Consider the following 17,365-nt stretch of genomic DNA (forward strand, 5'->3'; position numbering starts at 1 on the left):
CCAACTGCCAGTTGTCTTATATTAACACGCTTTGATGCTAAGGAGTTAGACATTCTTCTCCCCCTCTCCACCTGAAAAGAACTCTGTTCCAACTGCCAGTTGCCTTATATTAACATGCTCTGATGCTAAGGAGTTCTACTCCCCCTCCCCGCCTGAAAAGAACTCTGTTCCAACTGCCAGTTGCCTCACATTCCGTTACCTCAGTTCAAACTGGCAGACGTTTCACTCCTTCACTCAGGGGCGGTCCAGGGCTCCTTACAGTACTAAACGTCGGTATCTCACAAAAATGTCTACGCCTTCCGCCTATGGAAGTGCTTCCGGACTCAAGGCTGCGGGAGGATATTCCCTCGTGTGTTTCAATCACCCACCATCACTGAGCCAACAGATTGAACCGGAAAGAACCGGATTTCCTCTGCGTTGCCCAATCACATAATTGCCCAACATATTGGGCAATTCACAGAATCTGCCTTTCCAGGAATCACCAAACGGCCTTAAGCAGAGAAGGAAATGAATACAAATCTTGTCTGCTTTTTGCTGAGTAATTAATTTCTAAATTTCATTCTAGGAAAAGAAGATGTAGGAATACGTCGCTTCCGTTTTTGAATTTGTAAAGACGTTTCTCCAACATGTGCGAAAGAAAACCACAGGGTTTGTGCGTGTCTAAATGGATAATAGATATTTAGCAAGGTCTCCATTTTTGATTCTCAACCTTGGGCACTTTAAGATGGGTGGACTTCAACTCCCAGAATTCCCTTGCCAGCGTGTTGACTCAGGAATTCTGGGAGTTGAAGTCCATGCCTCTTAAGGCCTGCTAGCTAGGGAATTCTGGGAGTTGAAGTCCATGCTTCTAGCCACTACCGCTGTTTTGTTTTTATTCCGTTTTATTTTATTTTTACCCATTTTATTTTACAACGTCCACTTGTATTGAATCCGGCACGTTTTAACTTTTTCGCGCTTTTATGGAATACTAGCCAGTAAGACGCAGGGGTGTATTCAGCAGGTTCCGACCAGTTCTGGAGAACTGGTAGCAGAAATTTTGAGTAGTTCGAAGAACCAGCAAATACCACCTCTGGCTGGCCCTGCCCCCATCTATTCTTTGCCTCCAGCGTCCCAGCTGATCTGGAGGAAATGGAGATTTTGCAGTATCCTTCCTCCTGGAGTGGGGAGGGAATGGGGATTTTGCAGTATCCTTCCCCTGGAGTGAGGAGGGAATGTAGATTTGGCAGTATCCTTCCCCTGGAGTGGGGAGGGAATGGAGATTTGGCAGTATCCTTCCCCCTGGAGTGCGGAGGGAATGGAGATTTTGCTGTATCCTTCCCCTGGAGTGAGGAGGGAATGTAGATTTGGCAGTATCCTTCCCCTGGAGTGGGGAGGGAATGGAGATTTGGCAGTATCCTTCCCCTGGAGTGGGGAGGGAATGGAGATTTTGCAGTATCCTTCCCCCTGGAGTGCGGAGGGAATGGAGATTTTGCAGTATCCTTCCCCCTGGAGTTGGGAGGGAATGGAGATTTTGCAGTATCCTTCCCCCTGGAGTGCGAAGGGAATGGAGATTTTGCAGTATCCTTCCCCCTGGAGTGCGGAGGGAATGGGGATTTTGCAGTATCCTTCCCCCTGGAGTGGGGAGGGAATGTAGATTTGGCAGTATCCTTCCCCTGGAGTGGGGAGGGAATGGAGATTTGGCAGTATCCTTCCCCTGGAGTGGGGAGGGAATGGAGATTTTGCAGTATCCTTCCCCCTGGAGTGCGGAGGGAATGGAGATTTTGCAGTATCCTTACCCCTGGAGTTGGGAGGGAATGGAGATTTTGCAGTATCCTTCCCCCTGGAGTGCGGAGGGAATGGAGATTTTGCAGTATCCTTCCCCCTGGAGTGCGGAGGGAATGGGGATTTTGCAGTATCCTTCCCCCTGGAGTGGGGAGGGAATGGAGATTTTGCAGTATCCTTCCCCCTGGAGTGGGGAGGGAATGGGGATTTTGCAGTATCCTTCCCCCTGGAGTGGGGAGGGAATGGAGATTTTGCAGTAACCTTCTCCCCCTGCAATAGGGAGGGAATGGAGATTTTGCAGTATCCTTACCCTGGAGAGGGGAGGAAATGGGGATTTTGCAGTATCCTTCCCCCTGGAGTGGGGAGGGAATGGAGATTTTGCAGTATCCTTCCCCCTGGAGTTGGGAGGGAATGGAGATTTTGCAGTATCCTTCCCCCTGGAGTGCGGAGGGAATGGAGATTTTGCAGTATCCTTCCCCCTGGAGTGCGGAGGGAATGGGGATTTTGCAGTATCCTTCCCCCTGGAGTGGGGAGGGAATGGAGATTTTGCAGTATCCTTCCCCCTGGAGTGGGGAGGGAATGGGGATTTTGCAGTATCCTTCCCCCTGGAGTGGGGAGGGAATGGAGATTTTGCAGTAACCTTCTCCCCCTGCAATAGGGAGGGAATGGAGATTTTGCAGTATCCTTACCCTGGAGAGGGGAGGAAATGGGGATTTTGCAGTATCCTTCCCCCTGGAGTGGGGAGGGAATGGAGATTTTGCAGTATCCTTCCCCCTGGAGTGGGGAGGGAATGGGGATTTTGCAGTATCCTTCCCCCTGGAGTGGGGAGGGAATGGAGATTTTGCAGTAACCTTCTCCCCCTGCAATAGGGAGGGAATGGAGATTTTGCAGTATCCTTCCCCTGGAGTGGGAAGGGAATGGGGATTTTGCAGTATCCTTCCCCTGGAGAGGGGAGGAAATGGGGATTTTGCAGTATCCTTCCCCTGGAGAGGGGAGGAAATGGGGATTTTGCAGTATCCTTCCCCTGGAGTGGGGAGGGAATGGAGATTTTGCAGTATCCTTCCCCCTGGAGTGGGGAGGGAATGGGGATTTTGCAGTATCCTTCCCCCTGGAGTGGGGAGGGAATGGAGATTTTGCAGTAACCTTCTCCCCCTGCAATAGGGAGGGAATGGAGATTTTGCAGTATCCTTACCCTGGAGAGGGGAGGAAATGGGGATTTTGCAGTATCCTTCCCCCTGGAGTGGGGAGGGAATGGAGATTTTGCAGTATCCTTCCCCCTGGAGTGGGGAGGGAATGGGGATTTTGCAGTATCCTTCCCCCTGGAGTGGGGAGGGAATGGAGATTTTGCAGTAACCTTCTCCCCCTGCAATAGGGAGGGAATGGAGATTTTGCAGTATCCTTCCCCTGGAGTGGGAAGGGAATGGGGATTTTGCAGTATCCTTCCCCTGGAGAGGGGAGGAAATGGGGATTTTGCAGTATCCTTCCCCTGGAGTGGGGAGGGAATGGAGATTTTGCAGTAACCTTCCCCCTGGAGTGGGGAGGGAATGGAGATTTTGCAGCATCCTTCCCCTGCCACACCCACCAAGCCACATCCACAAAAGCGGTCGTAAAAAAAATCTGAATCCCACCACTGGGATATATGGGAACCATTCAGCTCCTTTACATTCTCAGGGAAGTTTGTGCTAACCGTTCTTCCCAGTGTAATTTGAACTTCATTTAAATCGAGCCAAATCAGATTGCAGTTTAGCCTTGCTTTCAGGATACGGGCGTGCCGCTTAAGGGGAAAGCTGAAAACAGCCAGATTCTCCCTTGGCAAAGCCATGATTTGGATGTCCTTCAAATACGTTTTCTTCCACCTCACTTTGCTGGGGAATGAATTGCAACCATTCGATAAATCCATTCCAATTTTGCAGCATTGATGTCTTCATCCCCTTTTGGCATAGCCCAGGAATCACTGCAGAAGACAGAAACCAGAAGATGATCATTGCTTTATTCTTTTTAAAAATCCGATTAGAAAGGGGATATTTTTAAAAATATAAGCGTGGCATAACTAAAAATTAGAAAAGGGAACAGGGGAAGATTGTAATTCAATCTAAATCTGTGAAGTACTATTAAAGGTAAAGGTTCCCCTCGCACCTATGTGCTAGTCGTTCCCGACTCTAGGGGGCGCTGCTCATCTCCGTTTCAAAGCCGAAGAGCCAGCGCTGTCCGAAGACGTCTCCGTGGTCGTATGGCCGGCATGACTCAACTCCCGAAGGAGCACGGAACGCTGTTCCCTTCCCACCAAAGGTGGCTCCTATTTTTCTACTTGCGTTTTTTTTAATGTGCTTTCGAACTGCAGAAGCTGGGAGAAATAACGGGAGCTCACTCCGTCAGGCAGCGCTAGGGATTCGAACCGCCAAACTGCCGACCTTTCTGATCGACAAGCTCAGTGTCTTTAGCCACTTAAAATTACTGTTAGAATGATACAAGTCTGTTAAACCTAACAGGTACGATTATTGGTGTTTTTATCTGTAGTAAAAGGAGCAATTTATTATTTATTTATAATTCATTTTAGTTATAAAATTTATATGCCGCCCAATCCCGAAGGACTCCGGGCGGCTTACAAAAAAGAGGCAAAAAAGAGGGGGAAAAAAGAGGGGAAAAAAGAAGAGAAAAAAAGAGAAAAAAAGAGGAAAAAAAGGGTTCCACCACAAAACCGCGGAGGACAAAATCGCGCTCGACGAAAGCGCACATTTGACGTCATCACGGCGCGACGAAAACATTGCGCTGTGATCGATAAATGTAAAAATAAAGCGAAAACCTTACCCGAACCCCCCCAAACCTAACCCTAAACCTAACCCTAAACCTAACCCTAAACCTAACCCTAAACCTAACCCTAAACCTAACCCTAAACCTAACCCTAAATCTAACCCTTAACCTAACCCTAAACCTAACCCTAAATCTAACCCTAAACCTAACCCTTAACCTAACCCTAAATCTAACCCTTAACCTAACCCTAAACCTAACCCTAAACCTAACCCTAAACCTAACCCTAAAGCTAACCCTAAAGCTAACCCTAAACCTAACCCTTAACCTAACCCTTAACCTAACCCTAAACCTAACCCTAAACCTAACGCTAAACCTAACCCTAAATCTAACCCTAAACCTAACCCTTAACCTAACGCTAAACCTAACCCTAAATCTAACCCTAAACCTAACCCTTAACCTAACCCTAAATCTAACCCTAAACCTAACCCTTAACCTAACGCTAAACCTAACCCTTAACCTAACCCTAAACCTAACCCTAAAGCTAACCCTAAACCTAACCCTTAACCTAACCCTAAACCTAACCCTTAACCTAACCCTAACCCTAACCCTAAACCTAACCCTTAACCTAACGCTAAACCTAACCCTAACGCTCTAAACCTAACCCTAACCCTTAATCTAACCCTAACCCTAAACCTAACCCTTACCTTTATGTGAATCGGCTTGCTTTAATTTTATTTTTATTTCAATTTTTAATTTTTTTCGTCGCGCTGTGATGACGTCAAATGCGCGCTTTCGTCGAGCGCGATTTTGTCGTCCGCGGTTTTGACGGGTCACGAAAAAAAGATAAAAAAAAGATGAAAAAAAGAGGAAAAAAAGAGTAAAAATAGAAAAAAAGAGAGAAAAAAGAGAAAAAAACACAAAAAAGAGCAAAAAGAGAGAAAAAAAGAGAAAAAACAGAAAAAAAGAGAAAAAAAAGAAAAAAAAGAGGAAAAAGAGGAAAAAAAGAGGAAAAAAAGAGGAAAAAAATATCGAGAATGTGGAGATTGGCATGAAAATAGTATACCGAAATGTGGAATAATTAAGGAAAGATGATAATTCAACAAAGTATGTGTATTACTGCCAAAAGGATATAAGATTGTTGCTTGTGCTAAATATGAAGAGCAGAGTTTTATTTGGGCTGAAATGTAACTCGGCTTCTACACTTGTTCACGCAATGATATGTTGGTAGAAAAACTGAAAACATCAAAATTGAAAGAAAAACCTACATGCCAGGAAACACCAGCCCTTTGAGCTCCAGATCCTCAACATCTCAATATTGTGCTTCCTTAGCCTAAGCGCTTAGGCCTGTGAGGGTGAATCTAGGGCACGGATGCCAACTCTCTGCGGGCATGTGAGCCGTATCACCCAAGCTTAGCTTAGCAATAGCAGTTAGACTTACATACCTCTTCATAGGGCTTTCAGCCCTCTCTAAGCGGTTTACAGAGTCAGCATATCGCCCCCAACAATCTGGGTCCTCATTTCACCCACCTCGGAAGGATGGAAGGCTGAGTCAACCTTGAGCCGCTGAGATTTGAACCGCCGAACTGCAAATAGCAGTCAGCTGAAGTGGCCTGCAGTACTGCACCCTAACCACTGCGCCACCTCGGCTCTTGCTTCCCTGTGCATGCAGGCACGCTTCCCACTGGCCAGCTGATTTTGGGATCTCTGCGCATGGGTGAGGGGGCATGTGTGATGTGCATGCACAGGGGGGGTGCATGTGCAGGAGGGGGGGATGCAGGGGGCTCCCCCCGACCCATTTTTTGTCCCAGGAGGCGACTAGAGGCGTGGGGGAGGTTTGCATGTACATGCGGGTGGGGACAGGGGAAGCGCAGGGAGTCACGTGTGCCTGTGCGGGGGAGCGCGGGGGTGTCGCATACACATGGGGGGTGCGCTGGGGGGATGTCAGGCGTGCATTGCATTATGGGTGCAATAGCAATAGCAATAAGACATATACCGCTTCATAGGGCTTTCAGCCCTCTCTAAGCAGTTTACAGAGTCAGCGTATTGCCCCCAACAACAATCCAGGTCCTCATTTTACCCACCTCAGAAGGATGGAAGGCTGAGTCAACCTTGAGCCGGTGAGATTTGAACAGCCGAACTGCTGAACTGCAGTCAGCTGAAGTAGCCTGCAGTGCTGCACTCTAACCACTGTGCCACCTCGGCTCATTTCAGGTGAGCCATCATGGGTTTAGGCTGCCTCCTCTTAGCTGCCCCCCCCCTGGAGAATTTGGAATTTATTGCATGCATTTGAGGCCAAAATGCAGCGCAGGACAATTTTTCCTTGCTAGCCGAGACAGAAAATTGCAGATAACTGGCAAAGATTAGAAGGTTACTGCAGTTTTATTTTAACTCAGCAGATCTCAAAAACCATAATGCAGGCTTGCTGGGCCGGGGTGGAGGGGTGGGGAGTGAGAACTAGAATGCTGGTTAGCAATAAATGTCCAAACTTGTCCGAATCCAAAAAAGGATCCCTTATTTCCAATAAGCTTTCTGTAGCAGGATGCAAAATTTGGAATTGTCATGCTGTGAAGGACTACTTTTTGGAGAGCAGATGACCGAATAATGAAATAAGCATTTTCAAACAATCTAATGACAAGTTGTCCTTGACGTGCGACCATTTCTGTCGTATGTGTGAAAAAAGATCCTAAGTCACATTTTGGGAGGGAAAAAATGCAGAGAAGAGCAACCACGAGGATCAAGGGCCCGGAGGCTAAAACATATGAAGGACGGTTGCAAGAACTGGGTATGTCTAGTTTAATGAAAAGAAGGACTAGAGGAGACATTAGAGTTTAGAGTTTTATTTAGAGCCGAGGTGGCGCAGTGGTTAGGGTGCAGTACTGCAGGCCACTTCAGCTGACTGCTATTTGCAGTTCGGCGGTTCAAATCTCACCGGCTCAAGGTTGACTCAGCCTTCCATCCTTCCGAGGTGGGTGAAATGAGGACCCGGATTGTTGTTGGGGGCGATATGCTGACTCTCTGTAAACCGCTTAGAGAGGGCTGAAAGCCCTATGAAGCGGTATATAAGTCTGCTATTGCTATTGCTATTATTTAGCTTGTATGCCGCCCTATTCCCGGAAGACTCAGGGCGGCTAACAGTAAGAAGGGAAGAGGGGGGGTACAAAAATAAAACAACAATTAAAAATTCAGCAACAGTCATAACATAGGATGGGGCTGGATAATTCAACAGCCCCAGGCCTGCTGGAACAGCCAGGTCTTATTTGCTTTGCGGAAGGCCGGAAGGGTAGTAAGGGTCCGGATCTCAACAACGGGGAGATCATTCTATATAGGGCCGGAGCAGCTACAGATCATTCTATATAGGGCCGGAGCAGCTACAGAGAAGATATGATAGCAGTCTTCCGATATCTCAGGGGCTGCCCCAAAGAAGAGGGAGTCAAACTATTCTCCAAGGCACCTGAGGGCAGAACAAAAGGCAATGGGTGGAAACTAATCAAGGAGAGAAGCAACTTAGAACTGAGGAGAAATTTCTTGACAGTGAGAACAATTAATCAGTGGGACAGAAGTTGCCTCCAGAAGTTGTGAATGCCCCAACACTGGAAGACTTTAAGATGATGTTGGATATCCATTTGTCTGAAACGGTATAGGGTTTCCTGCCTACGCAGGGGGTTGGACTAGAAGACCTCCAAGGTCCCTTCCAACTCTGCTATTGTATTGTATTGTATTGTATTTGGGTTTGGTTAGTCTAAAGAAAAGAAGGACTAGGGGGGACAAGGTAACAGTCTTCCAGTATTTGAGGGGCTGCCCCAAAGAAGAAGAGGTCAAATTATTCTCCAAAGCACCGGAGGGCAGGAGGAGAAATCATGGTTGGAAACTGATCAAAGAGAGAAGCAACTTGGAATTAAGGAGAGACTTCCTAACAGCAAGGACAATTAGCCAGTGGAACAGCTTGCCACCAGAAATCGTGGGCGCACCATCACTGGGTGTTTTTAAGAAGAGTCTAAACCAGAGGTCTTCATACTTGGCAACTTTTAAGACTTGTGGACTTCAACTACCAGGAGTTGAAGTCCATAAATTTGAATTTGAATTTGAATTTACTTTATTTGTATGCCGCCCTTTTCCCTGAAAGGGACTCAGGGCGGCTCACAATTCAAGGGAGGGGAAAAACAACAAAATTACAAAATATAAAGACATACACAGTTAAAAAACACAACAATCATACCATTCGGAGTGGGGCTGCAAGTCTTTAGCCCCAGGCCTGACGGAACAGCCAGGTCTTAAGGGCTATGCGGAAGGCCTGGAGGGTGGTGAGGGTTCGAATCTCCACGGGGAGTTCGTTCCAAAGGGTCGGAGCAGCCACAGAGAAGGCTCTCCTCCGGGTAGTCGCCAGTCGACATTGGGCGGCTGATGGAATTCGGAGGAGGCCTAGTCTGTGGGATCTTATCAGTCTAGTGGAGGTAATTGGCAGTAGGCGGTCTCTCAAGTACCCAGGTCCAATACCATGAAGGGCTTTATAAGTGACGACTAGCGCCTTGAAGCGTATCCGGAGACCAATAGGCAGCCAGTGCAGCTCGCGGAGGATAGGTGTTACGTGGGTGAATCGAGGCGCATCCACGATCGCTCGCGCGGCTGCATTCTGGACAAGCTGAAGTCGCCGAATACTCTTCAAGGGCAGCCCCATGTAGAGCACATTGCAGTACTTACTGCACATTGCAGTACAAGTCTTAAAGTTACCAAGTTTTGGGACCACCGGTCTAGACAGAAGTTTGAAAAAACACTTTTGAGACAGTATCTTCCAAGGGAAGCTAGAATGTAATGGATGTTATTGCCTCAATGTACCAGGAGATGGCGCTCTAAGGCCGCCTGCCCTTAATAATGCTATGGGAAATAGTTCTGAAAACTTGCCACATGTGTGTGTGTGTGTGTGTGCGCGCATGCGTGCATAATTGTTCAGAATGGGATACCAAAAAAATGCAATTAGAATCTCTTTTTCCCCCTGGTGCTAATGGAGAATCAGCAAAAATTGTCATCCCCCCCCCCCCAAGCTTTATTCCCTGTGGTGGCCCAGGGTTTAGAATGCAGTATCGCAGGCTAACTCTGCCGACTGTCAGGTGTTCGATCCTGATCGGCTCAAGGTGGGCTCAGCCTTCCATCCTTCCGAGGTGGGTCAAATGAGGGCCCAGATTGTTGGGGGGCAAGAGGCTGACTCTGTAAAACCCTTAGAGAGGGCTGTAAAAGCACTGTGAAGCGGTTTATAAATCTAAGTGCTAAGTGGGAAGGAAGGAAGAGGAAGGAAGGAAGGAAGGAAGGAAGGAAGGAAGGAAGGAAGGAAGGAAGGAAGGAAAGAAGACAGGAAGGAAGGAAGGAAGGAAAGAAGGAAAGAAGACAGGAAGGAAGGAAGGAAGGAAGGAAGGAAGGAAGGAAGGAAGGAAGGAAGGAAGGAAGGGCCATGGTGGTGCAGTGGTTAGAGTACAGTACTGCAGGCTACTTCTGCCGATTGCCAGGAGTTCAATCCTGACTGGCTCAAGGTTGACTCAGCCTTCCCTCCTTCCGAGGTCGATAAAATGAGGACCCAGATTGCTGGGCGCAAGACGCTGACTCTGTAAACCGCTAAGAGAGCGCTGGAAAGCCCTGTGAAGCGGTATATAAGTCTAAGGGTTATTGCTATCGTCTGTAACAAAGGTTACTTTGGATAGCAAGGCTAGCAGCTAAGTTCACACAACATGCTAAACCCTGGTTTGTCTAGCCAGGATTGGCTGAATAAAGAATTGGATGGCTCCCCCCCCCCAACGCCATAGGAAAGGAAACATATATTTTGCATACAATCTGAATCTGGCCGATGTGTGGAAATCCGTTAAAGCATTATTGTAACATAACATAACATCATGCAATGTAATTATTATATTATACATTACATTGTAATACAATACTATCATAATAATTATAATATTATGTTATATATTGTTAGGAATATAATTCTAACGGTTGGGTTGGCAATATATAAATCATGCAACAATGCGGTACCTGTTTCTTTAAATCATACTGTCAAATGTGATTGGTTGCTGTTTCCTCAATTGGCCATAAGAGGGAGCCAGAACGACTGTTAGCTCTCTGTTTGTTAGATGCTGGGCTGATCTGATCTGAGTGTTTTTGGAAGCTGGCTGTTAGAAAGTGCTGTGAGCTATTGTAAGTTTTGCAACTGCTAGCAAACTTTGAGTACTGGACTGATTATATGATACTGGACTATGTTATTTGGATTATCCCTTAACTGAAAGACGTTGATGACTGACTGTCTTATCCGTGTATGACTTGGACTGTTTGATGGACTCTGATGCCTCTATTTCCACGAAAGTAAAAGCCTATTTAAACTGCAGTGTCTCTGTATGCTGGTTTGTGTGTTCTCCAACACAACTCTCACAACGCTTCGCTGAACGCACTCGCTCTCCCAACGCGGAGCTTACCTAACATATATCATACAATGCTGAGATTTGCACAACATGTGAGCTAATCAAGAAGAGAACTAGATACCAACAGGAATTTTCCGACATAGCCAGTGGAACGGCTTGCCACTGGACGCTGTGGCTGCTCCATCGCAGGAGGCTTTTGAGAAGAGAGTGGAAAGCCATTTTTCTGAAATGGTAGAGGGCAGGGATGGCGAACCTTTTCGGCACCAAGAGCCCAAGCCAGCTGGTCTTCAGCGTCGGAAAACATCCTGAAAATTGCCACAAAACAGGCTGTTTTGAGGGGCATTTTCAGGCCATTTTGGGGGCCAAAAACAGCTGAAAAATGACCTGAAAACAAACCCCCCCAAAACCCAGCTGAAAATGGCCCCAAACAGCCTGAAAATTGCCCCCCCCCCAAATGGTCACAAAAACAGCCTGAAAACAGCCTGTTTCTTGGCTGGTTTTTTTAGCCATTTTCAGACCGTTTCTGGTGCGAAAAACGGTCTGAAAACCCCTCCAAAAATCAGCCTGTTTTGGGGGCCATTTTCCAGCATTAGGGCACCTGCAAAGACCAGCTGGCCGGAAACCAGAAGAGCAGCTGGCAACGGTGCGCGTGCCCATAGAAAGGGCTGTGCTTGCCACCTCTGGCACCTGTGCCATTGTTTCGCCAACATGGGCATAGGATTTTAAAGAAATTGTTGCACAGCCAACGTGTCTAGAATGACATAGAAACAAGTAGAAAACCCTTGGTCTGAAGTGGTGCAGGGTTTCCTGTCTTGGCAGGGGGTTAGACTAGAAGACCCCCCAAGGTCCCTTCCAAGGCCATTACTCTGTTGCGTTTCGACATCCGTTTAAAGCAACAGTGACCCAGATTATTATTCCCCCTCCCCCCCCCCAAACTGACATGTTTTGGCAGTGCTGGACTTCAGCCACGCTGGTTAGGAGATACAATACAATACAATAGCAGAGTTGGAAGGGACCTTGGAGGTCTTCTAGTCCAACCCCCTGCTCAAGTAGGAGACCCTGTACCATCCAAGATAAAGGGTTTGTCCAACATCTTCTTAAAAACTTCCAGTGTTGGGGCATTCACAACTTCTGGAGGCAACTTCTGTTCCACTGGTTAATTGTTCTAACTGTCATGAAATTTCTCCATGGTTCTAAGTTGCTTCTCTCCTTGATTAGTTTCCACCCATTGCTTCTTTTTAAATATTTATTTTAATTTTTTTTTCAAAACAAACACAACACATAAAATCTTCCTTCCTTACATACTGTAGAAAGTGTATCAGCTGGTTACAAAAGGGTTTTGTGCATCTCTTCCACAATCATCCAACATAATTCATATTAACTCAAGTATTTTAACTCAAATATTTATACATGTTACCCTTGTACCTCCATTTTTATTTGACTATAATTATTTAAACATCCTTCATCATTGTTCTCCCCTTGGGTGCTTTGGAGAATAGTTTGACTCCCTCTTCTTTGTGGCAGCCCCTGAGATATTGGAGCACTGCTATCATGTCTCCCCTAGTCCTTCTTTTCATTAAACTAGACATATCCAGTTCCTGCAACTGTTCTTCATATGTTTTAGTCTCCTGTCCCCTCATCCTCTTTGTTGCTCTTCTCTGCACTCTTTCTAGAGTCTCCACATCTTTCTTACCTCGTGGCGACCAAAACTGGATGTGATTTCCAGGTGTGGCCTTACCAAGGCATCATAAAGTGGCATTAACACTTTACGTGATCTTGATTCTATCCCTCTGTTTATGCAGCCTAGAATATTAGGAGAAGGTTTCCGTCCTGGATTTGTAACTCATGCTTCACACCAGCAATAAGCAGTTCCTGGATCTTCTCTATCCGGAGATATTTTTAACCTTCCAGTTTTGCTGATTCAGCAGTAGCCGAGACAAGTAGGTGGCGAGCAATGCAGAGATCACGCCTCGTGGGCGCCACTGAAGGTGACCTTCAGTGGCTGATCCTTTGGGAGAGACGATCTCGGCACACTACAGACGCCACTGAAGGGGAAGAGGTTGCAGAATCTGTGTGTGGGGGGGGCGGGGAGGCGAGAAGCAGGAGAAATGCTGCACTGGTGCATTCCTCCACACAATCCTGAATCTTGCTGGCTTCCCACCGCCCCTCCTGAGTCTGAAACAGAAATGAATCAGAAAAGGCTCAAAACAAATCAAGATGACTGCCATTCGAAGTGTGTTAGGGGCACTGCATTACGTGGTTGCAGCCTCCATCTTGACTTTTTTGACCCCCCCCCTCTCCTGAGGTCAAAAGTGTCAGGGTTCCAAGTAACAGGCTTGGCTGGAATACTGCAATGTGCTCTACATGGGGCTGCCCTTGAAGAGCATTCGGCTACTTCAGCTAGTCCAGAATGCGGCTGCGCGAGCGATTGTGGGTGCACCTCGCTTCACCCACGTTACACCTATCCTCCGTGAGCTGCACTGGCTGCCTGTCGATCTCCGGGTGCGCTTCAAGGTGCTACTTATCACCTATAAAGCCCTTCATGGTAGTGGGCCTGGGTATTTGAGAGACCGCCTACTGCCAATTACCTCCACTAGACCGATACGATCGCATCGATTAGGCCTCCTCCGAATTCCATCTTCCAGCCAGTGCAGACTGACAACTACCCGGAGGAGAGCCTTCTCGGTGGCTGCTCCGACCCTCTGGAACGAACTCCCCGTGGAGATTCGGACCCTCACCACCCTCCAATCCTTCCGCGCCGCTTTGAAGATCTGGCTGTCCCGGCTGGCCTGGGGTTAAGATTCCAACCCTACCCGAATTGTGTGACTGTTGTGCTCTCTTTTAATATGTTGTATTGTTTCCATATTGAAATACTGTTTGTCTTTCTCCCCCTCCCTTTTTGAATTGTGAGCCGCCCTGAGTCCCCCCAGGGAAAAGGGCGGCATACAAATAAAGGAAATGAAATAAATGAACATCCCCCCCCCACAACGAAAGAAGACTCCGAGCGTTGAGGTTCCTCAAAGTTCCACTTTATGAGAGATGTCATATCGGCACATCTGGGGAAACCCGAAACTGAAAGCTTCCAGGTGTTCCCCACCCAAAGGAAAATTCAAATCCCTGCCTCAGCACCCACATGTCCGTCACATGGTCCAATCAGGCACCGTTCAACACTGGAGATGCCTCCCAGTCACACCATCGCAGCTGCAGGGACAGATGACCTTGGCTTTCTGAGAAAGAATGTTGTTATGGCTACATATCACCCATACTCTGTATAATCCTCCCTTCCCATTTTCCTGCAGTAGAAAAGGTGGCGGGCCTGAAGTCCCAGGGTAAAAGATGGCTTCTAGAATGCATCTTTGCCTCAACTCCACGTCGTCCCCGAATCCGTCGCTCCCATCAAATCCTACTTTACGTTTTCACGTCAAGAAAAGAAAACCTTGGCCAGGTGTTGCCACGAACCCGTTTGGGATTTCCCAACAGTCCTTGACATGTGACCGCTGCCGAGCGATGGACGCTTCATGGACCAAAGAAAGCTGGGAGTTGTAGGCTTCAGAGAAAGAGATCATCCCCATACTTCTCTTTCCTTCTCTTCTCTTGTCTCTTCCCTTCCATTCTATTGTCAATTTCTTCTCTTCTCTCCTCTTGTCTTTTCCCTTCCCTTCCCTTCCATTCTATTGTTAATTTCTTCTCCTCTTCTCTTGTCTCTTCCCTTCCATTCTATTGTCAATTTCTTCTCTTCTCTCCTCTTGTCTCCTCCCTTCCCTTCTATTGTCAATTTCTTCTCCTCTCATCTCTCCTGTCTCTTCCCTTCCCTTCCATTCTATTGTCAATTTCTTCTCTTCTCTCCTCTTGTCTCTTCCCTTCCCTTCCATTCTATTGTCAATTTCTTCTCTTCTCTCCTCTTGTCTCTTCCCTTCCCTTCCATTCTATTGTCAATTTCTTCTCTTCTCTCCTCTTGTCTCTTCCCTTCCCTTCCATTCTATTGTCAATTTCTTCTCTTCTCTCCTCTTGTCTCTTCCCTTCCCTTCCATTCTATTGTCAATTTTTTCTCTTCTCTTCTCTCCTCTTGTCTCTTCCCTTCCCTTCCATTCTATTGTCAATTTCTTCTCTTCTCTCCTCTTGTCTCTTCCCTTCCCTTCTATTGTCAATTTCTTCTCCTCTCATCTCTCCTGTCTCTTCCCTTCCCTTCCATTCTATTGTCAATTTCTTCTCTTCTCTTCTCTCCTCTTGTCTCTTCCCTTCCATTCTATTGTCAATTTCATCTCTTCTCTTCTCTCCTCTTGTCTCTTCCCTTCCATTCTATTGTCAATTTCTTCTCTTCTCCTCTTTTCCCTTCCCTTCCATTCTATTGTCAATTTCTTCTCTTCTCTCCTCTTGTCTCTTCCCTTCCCTTCTATTGTCAATTTCTTCTCCTCTCATCTCTCCTGTCTCTTCCCTTCCCTTCCATTCTATTGTCAATTTCTTCTCTTCTCTCCTCTTGTCTCTTCCCTTCCCTTCCATTCTATTGTCAATTTCTTCTCTTCTCTCCTCTTGTCTCTTCCCTTCCCTTCCATTCTATTGTCAATTTTTTTCTCTTCTCTCCTCTTGTCTCTTCCCTTCCCTTCCATTCTATTGTCAATTTCTTCTCTTCTCTCCTCTTGTCTCTTCCCTTCCATTCTATTGTCAATTTCCTCTCCTCTTCTCTTGTCTCTTCCCTTCCATTCTATTGTCAATTTCGTCTCCTCTTCTCTTGTCTCTTCCCTTCCATTCTATTGTCAATTTCTTCTCCTCTTCTCTTGTCTCTTCCCTTCCCTTCTATTGTCAATTGCTTCGCCTCTCATCTCTCCTGTCTCTTCCCTTCCCTTCCATTCTATTGTCAATTTCTTCTCTTCTCTCCTCTTGTCTCTTCCCTTCCATTCTATTGTCAATTTCGTCTCCTCTTCTCTTGTCTCTTCCCTTCCATTCTATTGTCAATTTCTTCTCCTCTTCTCTTGTCTCTTCCCTTCCCTTCTATTGTCAATTGCTTCGCCTCTCATCTCTCCTGTCTCTTCCCTTCCCTTCCATTCTATTGTCAATTTCTTCTCTTCTCTCCTCTTGTCTCTTCCCTTCCATTCTATTGTCAATTTCTTCTCTTCTCTTCTTTCCTCTTGTCTCTTCCCTTCCATTCTATTGTCTATTTCTTCTCTTCTCTTCTCCTCTCCTCTTTTCCCTTCCCTTCCATTCTATTGTCAATTTCTTCTCTTCTCTTCTCCTCTCCTCAAAAGGCAAGCCCTTCCACTGGTTAATTGTTCTCACTGTCAGGAAATTTCTCCTCTGTTCTAGCTTGTTCTGGTTTTCCCCTTGGTTGGTTTCCAGTGGCTTCTTGTCCTGAAGAAAGCATTAGTTAAAGGCGAGGGCTGAGTCTTCCAATTGAAGGTTGTGCAAACTCTGCCATGTTTTTCCCCAGCCAAGAAAGCTGAGAACTGAGCCATCAGCAGAAACACCCCCCCCAACCTCTCCTCCCCAACCCTCGAGGGGTGGAGGATGTCTTCTTCTTGCTGATTGAGATCAATACTCCTTGCCAGTTTTTGTTGGAATCCCTTGCATTGTCCTTATTCCCTTCTTTGTAGAGTTCATCTCCATTCATATTAACCAGGGGGGGGGGGCTTTATAGAATTAACCAAGCAGATCTGCAGAGTACTTGCTGGACCTCCAGCAATCCAAGGGGTTTTCAACCGCTTCACTTAGCAACCGTCTGAAATTAAAAGGGCAGTTGAAGGAACATGACTGACAACCTGTCCTTGTGCTTCTCTTGTCCAATTCTAATTCTGTTTCTAATCTGTTCTATTCTATTCTATTCTTCTCTTCTCATCTTATTCTAATTCTAATAATTCCAATTCCTATTCTATTCTAATTCTAGTTCTATTCTATTCAAATTCCAATTCTATTCTATTCTTCTCTTCTTATCTTATTCTAATAATTCCAATTCCTATTCTGTTCTAATATTAGTTCTGTTCTATTCTATTCAAATTCCAATTCTATTCTATTCTTCTCATCTTATTCTAATTATAATAATTCCAATTCCTATTCTATTCTATTTCTAGTTCTATTCTATTCAAATTCCTATTCTATTCTATTCTTCTCTTCTCATCTTATTCTAATTCTAATAATTCCAATTCCAATTCCTATTCTATTCTAATTCTAGTTCTGTTCTATTCTATTCTATTCCAATTCCAATTCTATTCTATTCTATTCAAATTCTATTCTACTCTTCTCTTTCCTTCTCATTCCAATTCCAATTCCTATTCTATTCTAATTCTACTGTTCTATTCTATTCCAATTCTATTCTATTCAAATTCTATTCTACTCTTCTCTTTCCTTCTCATTCAATTCTAATTCAATTCTAATTCTAATCTGTTCTATTCTACTCTATTCTTCTCTTCTCATCTTATTCTAATTCTAATAATTCCAATTCCAATTCCTATTCTCTTCTA

The sequence above is a fragment of the Thamnophis elegans genome, chromosome 13 (genome assembly GCF_009769535.1).
Source record: "Thamnophis elegans isolate rThaEle1 chromosome 13, rThaEle1.pri, whole genome shotgun sequence".
Lineage (NCBI taxonomy): Eukaryota > Metazoa > Chordata > Lepidosauria > Squamata > Colubridae > Thamnophis > Thamnophis elegans.